This window comes from Oncorhynchus gorbuscha, linkage group LG10 (genome assembly GCF_021184085.1).
Source record: "Oncorhynchus gorbuscha isolate QuinsamMale2020 ecotype Even-year linkage group LG10, OgorEven_v1.0, whole genome shotgun sequence".
In the NCBI taxonomy this organism is placed as follows: domain Eukaryota; kingdom Metazoa; phylum Chordata; class Actinopteri; order Salmoniformes; family Salmonidae; genus Oncorhynchus; species Oncorhynchus gorbuscha.
Window position 1 is genome coordinate 53,296,717 of NC_060182.1, and position 23,337 is coordinate 53,320,053.

Consider the following 23,337-nt stretch of genomic DNA (forward strand, 5'->3'; position numbering starts at 1 on the left):
TCACACACTGTGTTTCACACATCCGTGTCCTTGGTCTTACTCCTGAAGTCAGTACTATGAATATTCAAGACTCTAGTGACCCTCCATTTTGCACAAACATATACTGCCAGAATATTGTGTTTTAAATAAAGGGAACATGCTGACATTCATAACCATACTTATTCAATCACATAGATGCTACTGAATGTAATATACTATCAGTTACAAGCATACCTACATTTGTGTTGAATATTCTCCCGGTATTTTAGAAATGTTCTATCTTGAGAATAAATAACTTTTCTCCCGGGTAATCCGGCATTTCCCTCGAAACCCAGAAATGTCATTCAAAGGCATTATAAAGCATATACATACGTGTGGATTTGATTAGAGCTTTGATCAGCATGAACATTCAAACCTGATGCTACCTGAGCCTGATGAGCCATATATTAAATATATTTTATGAACTCTACATTAATGACATTTAATGAGCCCAAACCCAAAAAAGCCCAAATGATTGTGCAATTATCCAATACATAAATGATATAGGCTACTGCACATTATGCATGAGAGAAAAACAGAAAAGCTCATAGATGTAGCTAGCTATATATACGGTCTCTTTGATAAATAATGTAAACTAGCTCTAGTAGGCTAATATTTTTGAGCGTGAACTGTACTACTGTAATGTATTGTATTATGCTGAATGATATAGATTGGAATTATGTACATCGTTCAAACTATGATAATGCAGAAGAGAACATGTGATTCCGGTGCAGCACATGCGCCCTACAAAGTTACAAGCAAAGGCTATCAAATTTGTATTTTGAAATATAATAGGACATATTTGTATAATTAGTAGACTGACCAATATATAGCCTACCTTTCATAGTATTTCACATAATGTTAGTCTACCTCTTTCTCTCTCCGTTGTTGCTTCATTCCTACCATAATTTTCAACAGTTAAATGAAATAAGTTTCATTGTCCTTATCTTCATCATTCTAATGACATCCTTCAATAATATAGAACTAGATTGCAGAAGGCGTTCACTTCTCTTCACGAAGATTGATTGGCTATGGGTCTGAATAAATACTGTAACTGCTATAGCATTCCGCCATTGTGCGTTTGCTCTTCTTAAAAAATACCCTTGTTCTATTGACTACTGCATTTATCATTCAACATAATCTATTGTTTTAATAAATGCTAAAATAACTATATCCAGCACGCTATTCTAGTCCAGCTTTTCCCGCATGGAACTCCAAGAGCTAAGGAGCATTTTTTTTAAGGAGATGCCAGCGGAGCATAGGAGCTTGAGTTTTGCACAAGAGATAGAAGGGTGTTATGCATAACCCATCATTAATGACCTAAATATAAGATTAATGCTGCATTTATTGTATTACCTGAAAGAGGTATGCTAGGACAACTATATAGGGCTATATATTTGAGAGAAAGACTGCGAGAGAGTGCTTGTGCATGCACTGATTTAAAGCAACAGTATTCCAGTGATAGGCTTGTTTTAAAACACTGAAGCCGCAATTAAAATATACAAATCTTCATAATTTAAAAAAAGGTCATCCCTGAAAGCCAGATACAGATGGGTAAATTAGACTCATTTGGTCTTTATATTACTGTAACATAGGCTATGCTGCAGCAAATGTAGGCCTACTTGTCACGAGAAAAAAGTTACCATGATGAGATACTGTAGGTGTACATGCACTGTGAACTTCACTCCATAATGAAATAGGCTGTCTGTCCCCACCCTGAACGTTGACTCTTCATGCAGAGGATGTCGAAAAAACAAATGACATTGTATATACAGTGGGGGTAAAAAGTTTTTAGTCAGCCACCAATTGTGCAAGTTCTCCCACTTAAAAAGATGAGAGAGGCCTGTAAATTTCATCATAGGTATACTTCAACTATGACAGACAAAATGTTGGGGAAAAATCCAGAAAATCACATTGTACGATTTTTTATGAATTTATTTGCAAATTATGGTGGAAAATAAGTATTTGGTCACCTAAAAACAAGCAAGATTTCTGGCTCCCACAGACCTGTAACTTCTTCTTTAAGAGGCTCCTCTGTCCTCCACTCGTTACCTGTATTAATGGAACCTGTTTGAACTTATCAGTATAAAAGACACCTGTCCACAACCTCAAACCGTCACAATCCAAACTCCAATCCAAATTAATTATTTTCCAAGGAAGGGCCGGAAGTATACAGAATGGTGTCGTCTGCGTAGAGGTGGATCAGGGAATCACCCGCAGCAAGAGCAACATCATTGATATGTACAGAGAAAAGAGTCACCAGAGAATTGAACCCTGTGGCACCCCCATAGAGACTGCCAGAGGACCGGACAACATGCCCTCCGATTTGACACACTGAACTCTGTCTGCAAAGTAGTTGGTGAACCAGGCAAGGCAGTCATTAGAAAAACCGAGGCTACTGAGTCTGCCGATAAGAATATGGTGATTGACAGAGTCGGAAGCCTTGGCAAAGGTCGATGAAGACGGCTGCACAGTACTGTCTTGAATCGATGGTGGTTATGATATCGTTTAGTACCTTGAGCGTGGCTGAGGTGCACCCGTGACCGGCTCGGAAACCAGATTGCACAGCGGAGAAGGTACGGTGGGATTCGAGATGGTCAGTGACCTGTTTGTTTACTTGGCTTTCGAAGACCTTAGATAGGCAGGGCAGGATGGATATAGTCTGTAACAGTTTGGGTCCAGGGTGTCTCCCCATTTGAAGAGGGGGATGGCTGCGGCAGTTTTCCAATCCATGGGGATCTGAGACGATATGAAAGAGAGGTTGAACAGGCTGGTAATAGGGGTTGTGACAATGGCGGCGGATAGTTTCAGAAAAAGAGGGTCCAGATTGTCAAGCCTGGCTGATTTGTACGGGTCCAGGTTTTGCAGCTCTTTCAGAACATATGCTATCTGGATTTGGGTAAAGGAGAACCAGGAGAGGCTTGGGCGAGTAGCTGCGGGGGGCGGAGCTGTTGGCCGAGGTTGGAGTAGCCAGGAGGAAGGCATGGCCAGCCGTTGAGAAATGCTTGTTGAGGTTTTCGATATTCATGCATTTATCAGTGGTGACCGTGTTACCTAGCCTCAGTGCAGTGGGCAGCTGGGAGGGGGTGCTCTTGTTCTCCATGGAATTTACAGTGTCCCAGAACTTTTTGGAGTTAGATCTACAGGATGCAAATTTGAAGAAAGCGGTGCAGAATGTCTCGAACACAATATTCAATATCTGTATGTTTGACTAAATATTAGCACTTCACACAACATAGTCTTGTGCAATAACCTTCAATCTGGATAAAAACACAATCCAAATTATAATGCTAGAGACATTTCTTGACCAATATCACCAATACAATCAACAGACAAACATGTCGGAGAGTAAGCATGGAAAACCAATCCCCAAAATAAAATGAGACATACAATTTATGATTTTCACCACTGGTAATGCTAAGTGTAGCAACTGACTTGCTTAAATCAATAATTGATAAACTGGGCAGACTTGAACTTGTCAGTAAAGACATAAATGAGTTGAAGGCGAGAGATTACTGATGAAAAGCTACATCACTGGCGAAGGAAACAAACAGTTAATAAAATAAAATCACATTTTATTTATTTGTCACATGTGCTGAATACAACAGGTGTAGGTAGTCCCTATCATGAAATGCTTACTTGCAGTACAAGCCCTTAACCATCAATGCAGTTAAATAAATATTGTTCCTAAAAAAAAAAAAAAAAGAAAAAAAAGAAAGAAAAGAAAAAAAGAATCAAATGAAAAAGTAACAAGAAATGTACTTAACAATAACGAGGCTATATACATTTACATTACATTTACATTTAAGTCATTTAGCAGACGCTCTTATCCAGAGCGACTTACAGGGGGTGTGTGCGGGGGTACAGGTTAGTCGAGGCAATTTGTTAAGTGACAATGCATAGATAATAAACAGCAAGTAGTAGCAGTGGGAAAACAAAGGGAGGGGGTCATTGTAAATAGTCCAGGTGGCCATTTGATTAGTTGTTCAGAAGTCTTATGGCTTGGGGTTAGAAGCTGTTAAGGAACCTTTTTGTCCTAGACTTGGCACTCTGGTAGCAGAGTGCCAGACCGAAGTCTGACATATTTTGGGGCCGTACGCACTACACTCTGTAGCGCCTAATGGTCAAATGCCAAGCAGTTGCCAAACCAGGCGGTCAGGATGCAACTGGTCAGGATGCTCTCGATGGTGCAGCTGTATAACATTTTGAGGATCTGGGGATCCATTCCAGTCTCCTGAGGGGGAAAAGGTGTTGTTGTGCCCGCTTCACAACTATCTTGGTGTGTTTGGACCATGATAGTTTGTTGGTGTTGTGGACACCAAGGAACTTGAAACTCTCGACCCGCTCCACCTCTGTCCCGTCGATGTTATTGGGGGCCTGTTTGGCTCTCCTTTTCCTATAGTCCACCATCATCACACTGCCAGGTCTATCACCTCCTCCCTATAGGCTGTCTTATCGTTGTCAGTGATCAGGCCTACCACTGTTGTGTCATGAGCAAACTTAATCATGGTGTTGGAGTTGTGCTTGGCCACACAGTCGTCGGTGAACAGGGAGTACAGGAGGGGACTAAGCACGCACCCCTGAGTGGCCCCATTGTTGTGGATTAGTGTGGCAGATGTATTGTTGTCTACCCTTACCACGTGGGGGGCGCCCGTCAGGAAGTCCAGGATCCGGGTCCAGAGGGAGGGGTTTCGTCCCAGGGTCCTTAGCTTAGTGATGAGTTTTGTGGGCACTATGGACGTTAAAGAGCTTAACAATAAGCTTTACTTGAAATAGAGACTAGGTATATGAGAGAAAATCTGACAATTATTAGTATCTAAGAAAATTAGGAAGATGATACTGAAGGTGTAATGAAATAATTGTTTCTTAAACTATAAAGATCCCAGGTGATACTGTCAACAAAATTAAACACCAATTTTGACAGAGAGGACAGAGAAATGAGAACCCAATCGTTGCCAAACTTGCATTCTTTACAGATAAAACAATGGTTAAAAGCCTTGGCTAAAGACTCGCTGACACGAAAGTAGGCATGAATGACCAGTTCCCGAAGGAAATTACAGAACAGTGTAAAGTTCTGTACCCACTCTCCAAGGTGAGTAATTTAAAAAGGAAACGTGTAGCTCGCTTAGTCAATAAACTTTAAATTGATGACCAACTGTTCTGAGACATCAATACTACTCCATGGCTATTCTAAATATTTCAAAGTTCCCATAGAAGAGTGAAATAATGAAACACCCAATACTAACCATGGTGGTTATTGTAATGGAAAAAACATGAAAAACAATAAATTTCTTTATAAAGAAATGAACTACAAATACACTATACTGTTCAAGATAGGGAGTGTTGTAAAATAATTAGTATTCAACTCTCTATTTATAGAATTTATAAATAGATAAAACAGCACTAGATGAAAGGATGATTAATGAATCTTCAAATATAAAGAAATGGAAAAACAAAAGTACTCAAAAGCCTGAAATTAGGTAGGAATCAACATGGTAGAGATAACAACACAGCAAATAGAGGACATATTATGTGGGTATGTGTGGGTGTGTTTTTGCACTATGAAAACTGTGGAGTTAAATGAGTGAAAAAAGGAAAATGGTTGCAAATGCCAGAGCGTGTGTGTGTGTCTGCGAGGAGTTGTGACAGACAGAGCTAACCATTTTGTGGAGGTATGGGATATACATTTTAAAATACATTATAAATATATTCATTTATTGTCCAATCATGATGGAACGGTCCCCAAACCTATACCCTAGACACCCACCTGAGCAACCCATACACTAAGAAGAAGTCCTAATCTGTTTTATAGGCCTACTGCAAGTGGCATATATGCATTCAAGACAAAGATAAATGCAGTCAGAGACCCTCTAACGTAGCACCGCCCCTTCAATATTCTGAGCCTGCCTGGCAGGGTTTGTCTTGCAAAGTCGAAGCTCCCGGATGGGTGAGCATAATATGCAAGGAATGTCTCATAGCTGCTAATGAGAACCTTGACCACCTTGTACCTAGCCGGTCTAAATTTCAGTGGGGTACCCCCACCCAGGTAGTGGCAGTGCTGGCAATACTAGCTGCAGTAACTCATGGGGTAGGGGAGGGGGGTCACACTCATTCAGAGAGGGGGCATATTACTGTGGCCCTGGTGGCACAAAATCAAACGTCTACCTGCACAGAGATGTATGTCTAAGGGGAAGTGTATGTCTAAGGGGAAGTGGGTGTATCTGAGCTCCTACAGCTTAGGACATTAGTTAATCAAATCTCAGAATTCTTCCAAAATTTTGCATTCCCACATCAAGTCTTTTCTTGAGTTGGGCTCGGTTGAAAGAAAAACTGTTGAATATCTGAGCTTGTGGTTGTTTGTGGGGGAAGGGAACGGTGGGGAGTGTGTATGTGTGTGTGTGTCCCACATCTGCTGAATGGAGTAATGTTAAGGACAACACAGTACCAGTCAAGTGTGGACACACCTACTCATTCTAGGGTTATTTATTTATTTGATTATTTTCTACATTGTAGACTAATAGTCAAGACATTAAAACTATGAAATACAGAATCATGTAGTAATCAAAAACAAAGTGTTAAACAAATGAAAATATATTTGATATTCTTCAATGTAGCCTTGATGACAGCTTTGCACACTCTGGGAATTCTCTCAACCAGCTTCATAAGGAATGCTTTTTCAACAGTCTTGAAGGAGTTCCCACATTTGCTGAGCACTTGTTCGCTGCTTTTCCTTCACTCTGTGGTCCAACTCATCCCAAACCATCTCAATTGGGTAGAGGTCGGGTGATTGTGGAGGCCAGGTCATCTAATGCAGCACTCCATCACTCTCCTTCTTGGTCAAATAGCCCTTACACAGCCTGGAGGTGTGTTGGTTCATTGTTCTGTTGAAAAACAAATTATAGTGGCACTAAGTGCAAACCAGATGGGATGGCATATCGCTGCAGAATGCTGTGGTAGACATGCTGGTTAAGTGTACCTTGATTTTTAAATAAATCACAGACAGTGTCACCAGCAAAGCACCCCCACACCATCACACCTCCTCCTCCATCTTCACATTGGGAACAACACATGCAGAGATCAAACATTCACCTACTCTGCGTCTCACAAAGACACGGTTGTTGGAACCAAAAATCTCACATTTGGACTCATCAGACCAAAGGACAGAATTCACCTGTCTAATGTCCTTTGCTCATGTTTCTCGCCCAAGCAAGTCTCCTCTTCTTATTGGTGTCCTTTAGTAGTGGTTTCTTTGCAGCAATACAACTATAAAGGCTTGGTTCATGCAGTCTCCTCTGAACGGTTGATGTTGAGATGTGCCTGTTGCTTGAACTCTGTGAAGCATTGATTTGGGCTGCAATCTGAGGTGCAGTTGTTCTAATGAACTTATCCTCTGCAGCAGAGGCAACTCTGGGTCTTCCTTTCCTCTGGCAGTCCTCATGAGAGACAGTTTCATCATGACGATTGATGGTTTTTGCGACTGCACTTGAAGAAACGTTCAAAGTTCTTGACATTTTCCGGATTGAATGTCTGAAGGCATTCAGTTGTGCAACTGACTAGATGTCCCCCTTACCCGAATGTAGAAAATAGTACAAAATTATGAAAAAATAGTAAAAATAATGTAAAGTGTGTCCAAACCGTTGACTGGTAGTGTAGTGTAGTGTAATATATATATATATATATATATATATATATATTACGTTACACTACACTACCAGTTAACGGTTTGGACACACTATACTATATGTTTTGTAACCTATAATTTAATTAGACAAGTCAGTTAAGAACACATTTTTTATTTTACAGTGATGGCCAGACCCTCCACTAACCCTAAAAACGCTGTGCCAATTGTGTGCCAGCCTATGGGACTCCCGATCACGGCAGGTTGTGATGCAGTCCGGGATCGAACGAGGGTCTGTAGCGATGCATCTAGCACTGATTTGCAGTACCTTAGACCACAGCGCCACTCGGGAGCCCAGACAATGACAAGCAAGGTTAGGGTCAGCTCCATTCTTTACAGACTAAAAGAATGAAATTCCATTCAGGAATAGGACATTGCCTGTTGAAGTTCACATAATTACAAATCAATAATAAGAACGTAGTATGCTCATGAATTAAAACAGAAACTGTCAAGAAGTCGGTGATGCTTTCTCATGGCTTTCCCTGGTCTTGAAAGTCTGTTGGATTCCAGTCTGTTGCATGCATGCAATAATTTAAATCTGATCACAGGCATAACAGGCATAACAGAAAAAATTACATTAAACTATCTTCTGCAAGTGTGGGGGATGTGATGTGAGAGATTGCCTGGAGAGCATAGAAGAGTAGAAAGCTCGATGCCATCAGTTATGTGTCGCCGGAGCTAAACACCTGAAACCAGAACACCTCCAATGGAGGATTATAAAGCGTACTGTATATTCATAAAGAGCCATATCCATATCACCCATAATCCCCTGCGAGACTAGCAATCTAACTCGTGCTGGAATTGACCTGAGCTGTGATGCTACCTGATGTGTGTGCTTTCAAGTAATGGACACAGATGCCCCATACTGGTTGCCTGGATTTTTGTGAGGAGGCAGTGGTCAAAATAAAACACTGCTCAGAGATTCAACGAAAGCGACGAGCTGATGTGTTTATTTGTTTGTGTGTGCCCAATCGAACAAGAAAGGTGCGGTGGGTTGGCGGATGTATTTCTAGTCCTGAAAGCATGAAAAAAGACAGGCAGTCATCCTGAAGACGAAGGGCAAAAGATCAAACATGCGTAAGTCTGTGATGTCTTGAGGTGTCTTTTCATGGGGAGGTTTTAAACAGTGGATGGAGATCCCTCCTTTTCTTTTATACACGTTGCACCTCTGTCGGGTCTGGGTTCATCAAAGATCTTACAGGAAGCCATATGTAAAGTTTGATGACCAGTATTTTTGGGGTATGTTACCCCATTTTCTCCCAATTTAAAAACAAGCAATGTAGAAAATCATTGTACCATCCAAACCGTGGTGAAATATCTTTTAAATAACCAGAAATATTATAGTATTGTAAAAATCAGATAACATGCTATCTTCACCCCTTCCAGTCACCATGGGTGTCCCTCAAGGATCCACCCTAGGCCCCACCATCTCCATTTAGACAAATAATGTTTTACGAAATGTTAATGAGTACTTCATACACCTCTTTGCCAATGACACCATTCTCTATACATCTGGGCCCTCAAACTCTGTGCTAACAATCCTCCAATCAACCTTCACTCGTATCAAGCATACCTTCCTCAACCTGCACCACCTCCTCAACACAAACAAAAAGCTATGCTGTTCTACAGGAAAAATCACATCCACGTTCCCCTTAACTGTCACGCCCTGGTCGAGGTATTTTGTGTTTATCTTCATTTATTTGGTCAGGCCAGGGTGTGGCATGGGGTTTTTGTATGTGGTGTGTTGGTATTGGGATTGTAGCTTAGTGGGGTGTTCTAGTTAAGTCTATGGCTCTCTGAAGTGGTTCTCAATCAGAGGCAGGTGTTTATCGTTGTTTCTGATTGGGAACCATATTTAGGCAGCCATATTCTTTGTGTGTTTTGTGGGTGATTGTCCTTAGTGTCCTTGTTCCTGTCTCTGTGTTAGTTTACACAAGTATAGGCTGTTTCGGTTTTCGTTACGTTCATTACGTTCTTTGTTTTGTAGTATTTGTATTGATTCGTGTTTTACGTTTGTTTATTAAACATGGATCGCAATCTACACGCTGCATTTTGGTCCGACTCTCCTTCAGCACAAGAGAACCGTTACATTAACATCTACTTAATAGATGGGTCTGCCCTGGAATTTGTCAGTGCATACAAATACCTGGGATTCTGGCTGGACATGCCACTATCATTCCACACACACACAAAAAACAATCAATAATCTTCAAGGAAAGGTCAAATCCAGAATAGGCTTTCTCTACCGAATCAAATATTCATTTAAACACTCTGTTAAACACTTCCTGGTCTAAATGACACTACTCCACATCCTGGATTATGGGGATGCCATCTACAGGACGGCCCCAAAGTCCAAAAACTTCTGTAGTGTCTGAATGGTTTGACCTACTAACTATTTTGACCCCTATATGGAAAGGGGAGACTCACGAACATGGTGGTCTATGTTTTGCACAAGTGTTAGGGGATGGTTCCATCGATGTGCAAACTTCTGTTTGTATCGTTCAAACAGTTTTGGCTACAAACTAATGTAAACCAACAAGTGTCACGGGACTCATCTGAAGGTAACCGGTACTGTTTTTTTTAATGAATGGAAGTATGAAGGTAGTTTAATTATCACAAATAAGTAAAAAAATATATATATAAATCCTGAGCTTTCTTATATCTCCTAGATATAGGACAGACACTTCACAATCTTGTTTCTTAGGATTTATTTTTTGACAGTCTTTTTTTGCCATTTATGAATGTGTTATTCAGTGTGTTTCTCTGGGCTTTAGTAGTAAATCCCAAATGTAATATTTTATTCCCCCCCAAAAAAGTATATATATTTTTTGATACCTAAAGGGGTTCTACAATTCAAATAAAAATTAAAATCAAATAGCTAAATTAGCCATAGTATGACAATCTTAAAACAATTCCACATGTCAGCTTAGAGTGTATATTGTTTGTATGTACAGTACAAGTCAAAAGTTTGGACACACATACTCATTGAAGGGTTTTTCTACATTGTTCCTATTTTCTACATTGTAGAATAATAGTGAAGACATCAACACTATGAAATAACACACATGGAATCATGTAGTAACCAAAATAAAGTGTAAAATAAATCAAAATATATATTTATATTCTTCAAAGTAGCCACCCTTTACCTTGATGACAGCGTTGCACATTCTCTTAAACAGCTTCACCTGGAATGCTTTCCTAACAGTCTTGGAGGAGTTCCCACATATGCTGAGCACTTGTTGGCTGCTTTTCCTTCACTCTGCGGTCCAACTCATCCCAAACCACCTCAATTGGGTTGAGGTCGGGTGATTGTGGAGGGCAGGTCATCTGATGCAGCACTCCATCGCTCTCATTCTTTGTCAAATAGCCCTTACACAGCTTGGAGATGTGTTGAGTCATTGTCCTGTTGAAAAACAAATGATAGTCCCACTAAGCGCAAACCAGATGGGATGGCGTATTGCTAAAGAATACTGTGGTAGCCATGTTGGTTATGTGTATTTTGAATGAGATCATCCGTTCACCAACTCGAGTCTCAAAGACACAGCGGTAGGATCCAAAAATCTCAAATTTGGGCTCATCAGACCAATGGACAGATTTCCACCGGTCTAATGTCCATTTCTCGTGTTTCTTGGCACAAACAAGTCTATTCTTTGTATTGGTGTCCTTTAGTAGTGGTTTCTTAGCAGCAATTTGACCATGAAGTCCTGATTCACACAGTCTCTTCTGAACAGTTGATGTTGAGATGTGTCTGTTACTTGAACTCTGTGAAGCATTTATTTGGGCTGCCATTTCTGAGGCTGGTAACTCTAATGAACTTATCCTCTGCCGCAGAGGTAACTCTGGGTCTTCCTTCCCTGTGGCGGCCCTCATGAGAGACAATTTCACTGTTGTGCTTAATGGTTTTTGCAACTGCACTTGAAGAAATGTTTGAAGTTCTTGAAATTTCCGTATTGACTGACCTTCATGTCTTAAAGTGGACTGTCATTTCTCTTTTCTTCGCCATAAAATGAACTTGGTATTTTACCTAATAGGGCTCTCTTCTGCATACCACCCCTACCTTGTCACAACACAACTGATTGGCTCAAACGCATTAAGGAAATAAATAATTTCACAAATGAACCTTTGACAAGGCACACCTGTTAACTTCACGGCCAGCTCCTCAGTCTTAGTTGCTAATATATGCATATTATTAGTAGTATTGCATAGAACACACTCTAAAGTTTCCAAAACTGTCAAAATATTGTCTGTGAGTATAACAGAACTGATATTGCAGGCGAAACCCTGAGGAAAATCAAAACTCCCTGTTCCATTGCCTCCCTTTGCTGGATTTAAAGGTATATGAACCAGATTCCTTTTCCTATCGCTTTCTCAAGGTGTCAACAGTCCTCAGACATAGTTTCAGGCTTTTATTTCGAAAAATGAGCCAGAACGATAACATCGCGTCAAGTGGTCACATGACTTTTGCTTGCGCAACAGAATTTGGACAGCCATTGTTTTCCCCTCTCCTACTGTGAAAGACATTTGCGGCTGATATATTATATCCTGCGTTATCATACACAAAGGTGCGGTAACCTCCCTGATAAACCCTGACCCTAATGGTCGACTATCTAAGGCATGAATAGGGATAGGCATATCCACAGGAACAATAGGGATACCTAAACTATGAGCTAGACTTTTATTAATGAAATTGCCAGCCGCACCTGAATCAACTAGTGCCTTATACTGGGAATGCAGTGAAAATCAGGAAAAGAGACAGAGACAAACATTAGTGCAGCAGAGGGCTCTGGATGAGAATGGTGCCTACTCACCTGGGGTGACGCCAGAATTCCCTGCCTGCCCTGCCTGCCCTCTCTATTCCCTGAGGAACCAACCCGGCACCGACCAGCAGTGTGCCCTCTGCGACCATGAATGGTGCTCGAGCGGGAACCCCCTCCGGTCTCCCTGTGCACCATCCCTCCCAATTCCATAGGTTCGGGAGAGAGGGTGCGGGAGGATGGAACAACCAGACCCCGATCTAGACGTCCACGAGTAGCCAGCATGTCGTCCAGCTTGATGGACATGTCCACCAGCTGGTCGAAGGTGAGGGTGGTGTCTCTACAGGCCAGCTCCCGACGGACGTCCTCGCGTAGACTACAACGGTAATGGTCGATCAGGGCCCTGTCGCTCCATCCAGCGCCGGCAGCCAAGGTCCTAAACTCCAAAGCAAAATCCTGTGCACTCCTCGTCTCCTGCCTCAGATAATAGAGGAGCTCACCCGCTGCTTTGCCTTCAGGTGGGTGATTGAATACTATCCGGAATTGGCAGGTGAACTCCTCAAAATGGTCCAATCCTCCCTTCTACACACAGCGCTGGCCATTCCAGTGCTTTCCCGGTGAGGCATGAGACGAGGGCGTAACGCTTCTCACGGTCAGATGGTACTGGGGAGGCCGTGGCTAGATATAAGTTTAGCTTGAGGAGGAAACCCTGGCAGCCGGCAGTATCTCCATTGTATCCCGTGGGTAGGGATAAATGGATCCTCGATTCCGGAGAGGAAAAAACGTTCACGGGAGATTACGGTTGTGGTGGTGGTGGCGCTGGAGAAACTCCGTCTCTCCCAGCGATCCATTTTCTGCACAATGTGCTCCATGACGGAGCTGATACAGTCAAGCTCCCTCGCTTGTTCCTGAACGCGTTCCTCCAGGTCCATGGGTATAGTGTCTTCTCCTGCTGACTTCACATATATTGGTCAGAGATTCTGTCATGCATAGATGTAATAGGTGGCAGGGAAGTCAGGCGCAGGAGAGTCAATATGAGTGTAAATATGGAGTCTTTTAATAAAGTTCCAAGAGTATGCTCCATAACAATAAATGTACAAACAAACAAAACATGGGTACGAAGACCCGACGCGCACTTATACAAACAATCACACTACACTGACAACAAATCAATCTCTGACAAAGACATGAGGGGAAACAGGGGGTAAATACACAACAGGTAATAAATGGGATTGAAAACAGGTGTGTGGGAAGACAAGACAAAACCAATGGAAAATGAAAAAAGGATCAATGATGGCTAGAAGACCGGTGACGTCGAACGCCGAGCACCGCCCGAACAAGGAGAGGCAACAACTTCGGCAGAAGTCGTGACATTATGAGAACTATTTGGAATTTTTGTCTGCGTTGTCGTGACCGCCCTTTCCTGTGGATTTCTGAACATAACGCGACAAACAAACGTAGGTGTTTTGGATATAAAAATCATCTTTATGGAACAAACGGAAGATTTGATGTGTAACTGGGAGAGTCTTGAGTGAAAACATCCAAAGATCATCAAAGGTAAACAATTAAAACTGAACACTGCAATAACCAAAAACAACAAAGAGAGAGTGAACGAAACATAACAGTTCAGTAATGTGAAGACACTTAAAACAGAAAACAACTACCCACCAACACAGGTGGGAACAGGCTACCTAAGTATGGTTGTCAATCAGAGAACGATAGACAGCTGCCTATGATTGGGAACCATACCAGGCCAACAAAAACATAGAAACCCCAACTCACGTCCTGACCAAACCAAAAATAGAGACATAAAATAGGAACTACGGTCAGGATGTGACAGTACCCCCCACCCCCAAAGGTGCGTACTCCGGTCGCAAAACCTGAACCTATAGGGGAGGGTCTGGGTGGGCATTTCACCACGGTGGCGGCTCTGGTGCGGGACATAGACCCCACTCCACCTTAGTCTTGGCCCACTTATGTGGCGCCTCTGGAGTGGCGACCCTCGCCGCCGACCTCGGACTGGGGACCCTTACCGCAGGCCCCAAATAGGAGGGAGACTCTGGTGGTGCAGGACAGGCGGTAGACTCTGACGGCTGCGGACTGACGAGTGACTCTGGCAGCTCCGGACATGCGGGAGACTGGCAGCTCCGGACAGGCGGGAGACTCTGGCAGCTCCGGACAGGCGGTAGAACCTGGAGGGAGGAGACGGAGAGACAGCCTGGTGCGTGGGGCTGCCACAGGACCCACCAGGCTGGGGAGACCTACAGGAGGCCTGGTGCGTGGAGGAGGCACCGGATGGACCGGGCTGTGGGGGAGCACTGGAGCTCTGGTGTGCAGCCTTGGCACCACTCCTCCAGGCTGGATGACCACTTTTGCCCGGACCCTCTAGATTGCAGGCACAGGTTGAACAGAGCTGTGGGGGAGCACTGGAGATTTGGTACATTAGGCTCAATGCCCACATTCGCCCGTTACAGCACAGCATAAAAATCATCTTTATGGAACAAACGGAACATTTGTTGTGTAACTGGGAGTGTCGTGAGTGAAAACATCCGAAGATCATCAAAGGTAAACAATTAATACTGAACACTGCAATAACCAAAAAACAACAAAGAGAGAGTGTGAATGAAACAAAACAGTTCTGTAAGGTGAAGACACACAAAACAGAAAACAACTACCCACCAACACAGATGGGAATAGGCAACCTAAGTATGGTTCTCAATCAGAGACAACGATAGACAGCTGCCTCTGATTGGGAATCATACCAGGCCAAACACAGAAATACAAAAGAACAAAAACATAGAATGCCCACCCCAACTCACACCTTGACCAAAAAAAAAATAGAGACATGAAAAAGGAACTAAGGTCAAGATGTGACACTGAGATTGTTCTTTAGAGTCAAGTACATTTGTTCACACCTCATTTGTTCCTTGATTAGCACCATTCATTCTCGCTGTTGATAATTCTAACTTTCTAATTTACTTTAAAGCTTATTTCACATTTATAATTGGGAGATGTTATGGGATTTCTTGATTTGGTTACAGGTATGGGAGTACATCACAAGGACAAAGGACATGGTGGCATTGATTGGGGATTAAATAGAAGACAGACACAGGCATTTGGTTCAGCCATGTTTACAGAGTACATGTGAGGGTGTCATAAAATTTGCACCTGATTATACCGTACATGATCATTCATAAAAGCACTGCTCTTTATTTGGAGTCAAATACCATTATCCACCAGTGTTTCATCATATTTCACAAGTAAAATATGTATTAGAATTCTGACATTCCAACTGTCATTATGATGACCACAATGCACTCATTAGGCAATAAAGCATGAGAACCCAGGGATTATCGTAATATACTGAGGGCTGTTAGGCGAGAGGGACAGCCAAGAGCCGGGGAACAGCACTTAGGAGGGAGTTATCACATGATAATTCTCAGGTTCGAGGGCATTATTGCTTTTATTAAACAGTTGCCAACATATATAAAAGAAGATTAACTTTAATGAAAACGTGGTTATTTTAACCTTTCTGCGCACGGAACCCGGTAGCGGGATGAAATTCGACAACATACGGTGATCGCTGCATAAATAATCATATTAAACATTCATGAAAATACAATTGTCTCACATGTTTCGAAAGCCTAGAATCTTGCAATTCCAACTGCATTGTCAGATTTAAAAAAGGATTTACTGCGAAAGAATACAATGCGATTATCTGAGGATAGAGCCCCATAAAAAACAACTATTTCAACCAGCACAGGCCTAACAAAATCACAAACTGCAATAAAATAAATCGTTTACCGTTGACGATCTTCCTCTGTTTGCAATCCCAATGCTCATTGTTACACAATGAATGGTCTTTTGTTTGATAAAATCTGTTTTTATAACCTAACACAAAACATTTTGTGAACCGCTTGTGTCGTGAATTCCATCTCATTCCATTTTCAACGACACATTCGAGGTAAATACACACACAAAACGTGACTTTTCCAGTCATGTTTGGTTTCAATGCAATCAACTGGTTTTGTTTGTAACACAACCAAACCTGATGGGTCATTTCGCGGGACGTATTGACTGAAAGAAACCGATTTGAAGACAACAAGTAATGACATTACTGTGCACCAATGATTTGCCCGCTGTTTCGTTGATTGACTGTATTTTAACCAAATGACCACTGATCATCTTGAAATCTAGCTGGGTAGATAGCCAATGAGCTGAGGGAAACGACAATATAATGTTTATGTGTTGGAAGACCAACCCGTGTAGTAAACTCTGGCGTAAAGAGGTTCATTCGCCATTGACGATTCATACCGGAAGGAGTTACGCATGTTGTGCACAGCATTGTTTTGGTAAATGCGCATATTCAGCTGTTTATATATCAATCAGTATGGCGACTAAGTCAGGGAAAGCTAAATCTAAGTCTAAATATACAGATGTACACACAATTTTAGAAGAAATTGATTGAGGGCGATTCATTTAGCGATTCCCAAATGGAGGAATATTTTTTGAACGGATAGGACATCGTTTCGGACTGGTAAGTTCTTCTCATGCTAATGCCGTTGTTTGAAATGAATAATATAAAATATTATTTGTGAAATGAAATAGCCTATTTGAGGCTGTTGAGTGGAGGGCAGGCCCACAACAATGGCCAAAGTGAAATGGAGACAGTAGATACAGCTGGTCTGTTGTAATATAATAATGACAGTAGATCTAGCTGGTCTGTCATAATATAATAGAGACAGTGGATCTAGCTGAAATGTCATAATATAAATGAGACAGTAGATCTAGCATATATTCAACCTTATGTTCCCTGTACTCTATATATATCTGTTTATTATACCTGTTGATACAGGGCTCATGTGTGAAACTATTCTAACTGAACATTTTCTTTCACAGTGACACTGACTCTGAATGAGAGCCCCCAGTGGCAAGGTGTCCATCCCCCACTGAAGCTGGTTCATCCAGCTACTGCCACAAGTGGTGTTCATCTGCCCAAATGTATTTCTGCAGGCATGGATGTGCTATGGCACCTGGCATCAGCAGCATACTATTGTGTAGAGGACTGAGGGTCTTCCAAAGTGTTATTTTGTAAATGTATTTTTCTTCATGTTTTAAAAAAATATATAGTTATTCCATTCAAAATGTTTCACTTCACCAATTTGGCCACTTGGGTACATTTGGGCTACTTGTGTGGGACACCTGGGTGACTTCATGATAAATGTCATGTAGCACACTCATTTTGAAACTTTGCACAAGTACTGTTGCCCTCTTATGTTTTTCACTGAAATTGTCACAAATCATCCTATCTGAATGTTTGTTTTATCTTGTTCATTTTAAAGATGATACAATAAAAAAAAAAACATATATATGTTTTCATTGTATTATCTAAACCAGATCTATTGTGTTATATTCTCCTACATTCAATTCACATTTACACCAACTTCAGTGTTTTCTTTCAAATGGTACCAAGAATATGCATATCCCTGGTTCTGTGCCTGAGCTACAGGCAGATATATTTGGGTATGTCTTCAGGCGGAAATTGAAAAAAGTAGGGGGGGTAGCTCTAAGAGGTTTAATGAGTAAATTAGTTTTATTTAATCCTTTCACCAGATGATATAGTCTGGGTAAAAACAAGTTGTTAGTTCTGAGGTTGATAACCAAACAAGCTGGCTGTTTATTCTATTTTCATGTTTCGACCCAGTCATTAATTCAATTAACCTGTTAGTCCTACCCACACCGTATTCGGTAGCGTAATCATAGCCTCAAGCTCATTACCATAACGCAACGTTAGCGATTTCTAAAAATCGCAAATGAAATGAAATAAATATGCCTATCCTCAAGCTTATCCTTTTCTTAACAATCCTGTCGTCTCAGATTTTCAAAATATGCTTTAGAACCAGAAAAAATCAATAATTTGTGTAAGAGTGGTGATAGCTAGCTTAGCATTTAGCGTTAGCATTTAGCACGCAACATATTCACAAAAACCAGCAAAGGGATCAAATAAAATAATTTACCTTTGAAGAACTTCAGATGTTTCAATGAGGAGACTCTCAGTTACATAGCAGATGTCCAGTTTTTCCTGAAAGATGCTTGTGTAGGACACAACGTTCCGTTTTGTTACTATGCATTTGGCTACCGAAACTAACCGAAAATTCAGTCACCTACACGTCAAACTTTTTTCCGAATTAACTCCATAATATCGACTGAAACATGGAAAACGTTGTTTGAATCCATCCTCAAGGTGTTTTGTCATATATCTCTTCATTGAAATGCCATTCCTGGAAGCCTGCATTGTTCTCAGATTCGGATGGAAAAATACTGGTACCTGACTTTTGCGCACCAATTTCCACGCAGACACCGTGCGGGACCCCTGGTAAATGTAGTCTCTTATGGTCAATCTTCCAATGATATGCCTACAAATACGTCACAATGCTGCAGACACCTTGGGGAAACGATAGGAAGTGTCCGTTCATTCCTGTCGCATTCACAGCCATATAAGGCGATCATGGAAAACGTGCCATCAGAAATCCTGTTGATTTCCTGGTCGCTCAAACATCTTGGTTTTGCCTGTAGGTTTTGTTCTAAGGCACTCACAGTGAAAATCTTTGCAGTTCTGGAATCGTCAGAGTGTCTTCTTTCCAAAACTATCAATTCCAAGCATAGTCGAGCATCTTTTCGTGACAAAATATTGCGCTAAAAACGGGCACGTCTTTTTATCCAAAAATGAAATACTGCCCCTAGAGTCTTAACCGGTTAATCCAATGTTGTTATGCAAAAAAAAACATTGTTATGTAGCTAGCAGAGGTTCAATGATGACGAGAGACAACTGAAAAAAATATGATTTAATTAAATTATAAATAGGCAACATCCAGCTGATTGTCAAGTCTATAAGATGGTTATCGAGGATAGCTAGGCTGACATTACTTCTCCTTTGCTAACTAACTAACCAACACTCAATCACATCAAGCAGCTAAAATGACAGAAAACTACGTCCATTTTCATTTGTTTTACCTTTACTTCTATTGCCAATTAGTTGGATATATTAATTCTAACAATCCTTATAAATTAATTTGCCTGGACCAGAGAAGCCGTCAGCCTCTGGATTGCAAAAAAACCTGCAACATCTTCAACAGGTCAACTATGCACACAGTGAGGCTCATTAACTTCCACTGTACGAAACAAAATGCTAGGCAATAATGTCGAGATTTTCCTGGGGAGATTGAGTTTATGAATGCTGGGCTGCGGGACAGTGGACGCACATTGATACTTGGAATGTACAGTAATTATGGCATTTTGCGTTATTGAATAACTAATGGTTATCAACCAATCAGCATCCAGGATCCAAAAGGTACTGTTTTATAATGACATCAAATACAATTTTATTTGTCACATGCTTCGCAAACATCCAAACGTACCATTTCATAATGACATCAAATAACATTTTATTTTTCACATGGTTCGTCAAATTGTCATTCCAAAATAATTGTCATTAATATGGAGTTAGTCCCCTCTTTGCTGGTATAAACTCTTCCACTCTTCTGGGAGGGCTTTCCACTATATGTTTTAACATTGCTTCAAGAGCAGTAGTGAGGTCAGGTACAGATGTTGGGCGATTAGGTCTGGCTCGCAGTCGGCGTTCCAATTCATCCAAAAGCTGTTGGATGGGGTTGAGGTCAGGGCTCTGTGCAAGCCAGTCAAGTTCTTCCAGACCGATCTCAACAAACTATCTGTATGGACCTCACTTTGTGCACAGGGGAGTTGTCAAGCTGAAACATGAAAGAGATCCCAAAACTGTTGCCACAAAGTTGGAAGCACAGAATATGTCATTGTATGCTATAGCATTAAGATTACCCTTCACTGGAACTAAGTGTCACGCCTTGGTCATTGTATCTTGTGTTTTTGTTATATGTTTGGGTAGGCCAGGGTGTGACATGGGTTTATATGTTGTATTTCGTATTGGGGTTTGTATTAATTGGGAGTGTGTATTATTAGGGGTGTGTCTAGTTAGGCTTGGCTGCCTGAGGCGATTCCTAATTGGAGTCAGCTGATTCTAGTTGTCTCGGATTGGGAACCGTATTTAGGTAGCCTGAGTGCGCGTTGTATTTCGTGGGTGATTGTACCTGTCTCTGTGTTAGTCACCAGATAGGCTGTAATTAGTTTCACTCGTTTGTTGTTTTCATATTTTCAGTTATTTCATGTACCGCTTTATCTTTATTAAAAGTCATGAGTAACCTACACGCTGCATTTCGGTCTGACTCTCTTCAAACAACAGACGAACAACATTACACTAAGGGGCATCAACCAATCCCAGATGTGTCCGTCAGAATGCCAAATGGTGAAGCGTGATTCAACATTCCCGAGAACACGTTTCCACTGTTCCAGAGTCCAATGGCGGCGAGTATTAAACCACTCCAGCCGATGCTTGACATTGCGCATGGTGATCATAGGCGTGGGTGCAGCTGCTCGACCATGGAAGTCCATTTCACGTCGAATAGTTCTCATGCTGACGTCGCTTCCAGAGGCAGTTTGGAACTCGGTAGTGAGTGTTGCAACCTATGAGAGGCGATTTTTAAGCGCTACACGCTTCAGCACTCGGCAGTCCCATTCTGTGAGCTTGTGCGGCCTACCACTTTGCGGCCGAGCCGGTTACTCCTAAACGTTTCCACTTCACAATAACAGCACGTACAGTTCCCCGGGGCAGCTCTAGCAGGGCAGAGATTTTACGAACTGACTTGTTGGAAAGGTGGCAACCTATGTCGGTTCCACGTTGAAGGTCACTGAGCTCTTCAGTAAGGCCAATCCACTGCCAATGTTTGTCTATGGAGATTGCATGGCCATGTGCTCGATTTTAGACACCTGTCAGCAACGGGTGTTTTGGCTGAAATAGCAGAATCCACTAATTTGAATGTGTGTCCACATACTTTTGACTGCATAGTATATATCAGATATTATCTGAATTGGTATAGTGCATCTTTCCAATGCCTCCCAGCCCCTCCATCCCCCAAAATAAATGTAATTATTATAGGGTTATCTTTTTTTAAAACTGTCTCGCAATGCAATTGAAATTGTTCATATTCTCTCTGTCACCATCTTGCAGGTGAAAGGATGAGCCAATGAGGCAGAATAGCACTTCATCACTGGCCAGGGAGAGAAGCCACCTTGCAGCACTCATCCTAGGGAGGATAAAGGGAGACTTGATTGTTTGTTGCCATCAGGGAGACGACGGCAAGGTCAGTACACACTAACAAAGTTTGGTGATTGCTGGTGGCTGGATACAGCTTAGATGCTGGAGGTGTAGTGCTCCACACGTGTGCTTCGGCATATGCAGTTGCCTGGTTCATGATAAGATGAAAGCCTGCTGTGATTCTTCATATCCTCTTTAGAAAAACAATATTGCCTTCCCATCCTCTCATCATCTTTCCCTTCTGCCTTAAGATGATCAATCATAATCAGCTAACTAAGTGAAAGCAATATAGCGTCAGGTCATTTATCACTTATTATAGGATAGGAATGGGGCCTAATTGTCATTAAATGTCCAGGAAAGGGTTAAATCCTGCAGCAGGAGGCAGCGCGTTTGCGGCGGATTTTGCAGCCAAAGTTCCAGCAAGGTTAAGTCCACACCCAGCAGGAAGTATTTGGATTTTAATTGCTTCCCCATAGATTGCCGCTACCGCACAGAGAAACAAGGTTAATTGCGTAAGATGAGAAAGCCACTGGTGACCTTGATTAATCATTGCCAAACACAGTTACTGCAGCGAGCCACTGCCACATTCTCTGTGTTTGCAGGTTATTCTGTCACTGACAAATAATGCTTGAGCAAGGGAAGACAGAATTCATGTGATACTGGGTTTGTTTTTTAGGGGCGACTTTACTCAACCACAAAATATTGAATTAGATTGTATTTTGCGTGCTAGTATTGAATGACTGAGGACACAACATTTGAGCACCGAGTTTCAAATAGAGGCCAGTCAGAGAGTGGAGTAAATGCTGGTGCAGATAAGTATAAATAAAATAGATTGCAATTGTATTTATCCATCTGTTACTGCTGCTCTGCTCCGAACACCACCAGAGTGATGTGATAAACGTGGACAACATTTTAACTACCAACATTAAACGTTTCCAGGTTTGAATTGCTGTTTAATATATAGATATACGTTTTTTTCTCTCAGTGAACAGGACTATGGTTACTTGCAGAAATAAGGATTGTGGGAGATGGGATCAATGCCACGACATTCCCCTGTGGGCCGATGCAATGGCGATAGCGTTTCACAGAATATCTTGCCAAATTACATTGCTCAGTGAGAATAATGACACCTGTTTTAGAGGTGAAAATCCTGGGGCAATTTGAAGGACTGCCGGGGTAAGGCAGGTTCATGACAGAAGTGTGGAATTATTAGGTTGTGTTACGTTCATTGATGGAAGGATCGGACCGAGGTGCAGTGTGGTAGGCGAACATCTTACTTTTATTAAAATGAACACCGAAAAACAACAAAATACAAAACGAACGTAAAGTTCTTTAGGCTACACAGCAACTATACAAAATCAAGATCCCACAAACTAAGGTGGGATAAAGGCTGCCTAAGTATGATCCCCAATCAGAGACAACGATACACAGCCTCTGATTGGGAACCATACCAGGCCAAACAAAGAAATAGGAAAACTAGATTGCCCACCCTAGTCACACCCTGACCTAACCAAAATAGAGAATTTAAAGGATCTCTAAGTTCAGGGCGTGACAGGTTGAATACATTTGGAGGTGAGCCATGCAGCTTAAATGGGGGTTTAGTTTACAGTACACTCTTAAGGGCTAGGCATCCCGCTAGCGGGACAACTTCTGGTGAAACTGTAGGGAGCACAATTAAAATAATTAATCAGAAAAATTAT

The 23,337-nt window shown here is 41.7% G+C and overlaps 1 protein-coding gene across 1 annotated transcript in view; it reads left to right on the top strand.

Moving 5' to 3' along the window:
- The window catches only part of LOC124046242 (leucine-rich repeat and fibronectin type-III domain-containing protein 2), a 234,780-nt gene that overhangs the window by 63,672 nt on the left and 147,771 nt on the right, over positions 1-23,337 (top strand). Inside the window, exon 2 of the mRNA XM_046366394.1 lies at positions 21,551-21,683. The gene's annotated coding sequence lies outside the window, so the exon portion shown is untranslated. The remainder of the gene's footprint in view (positions 1-21,550; positions 21,684-23,337) is intronic.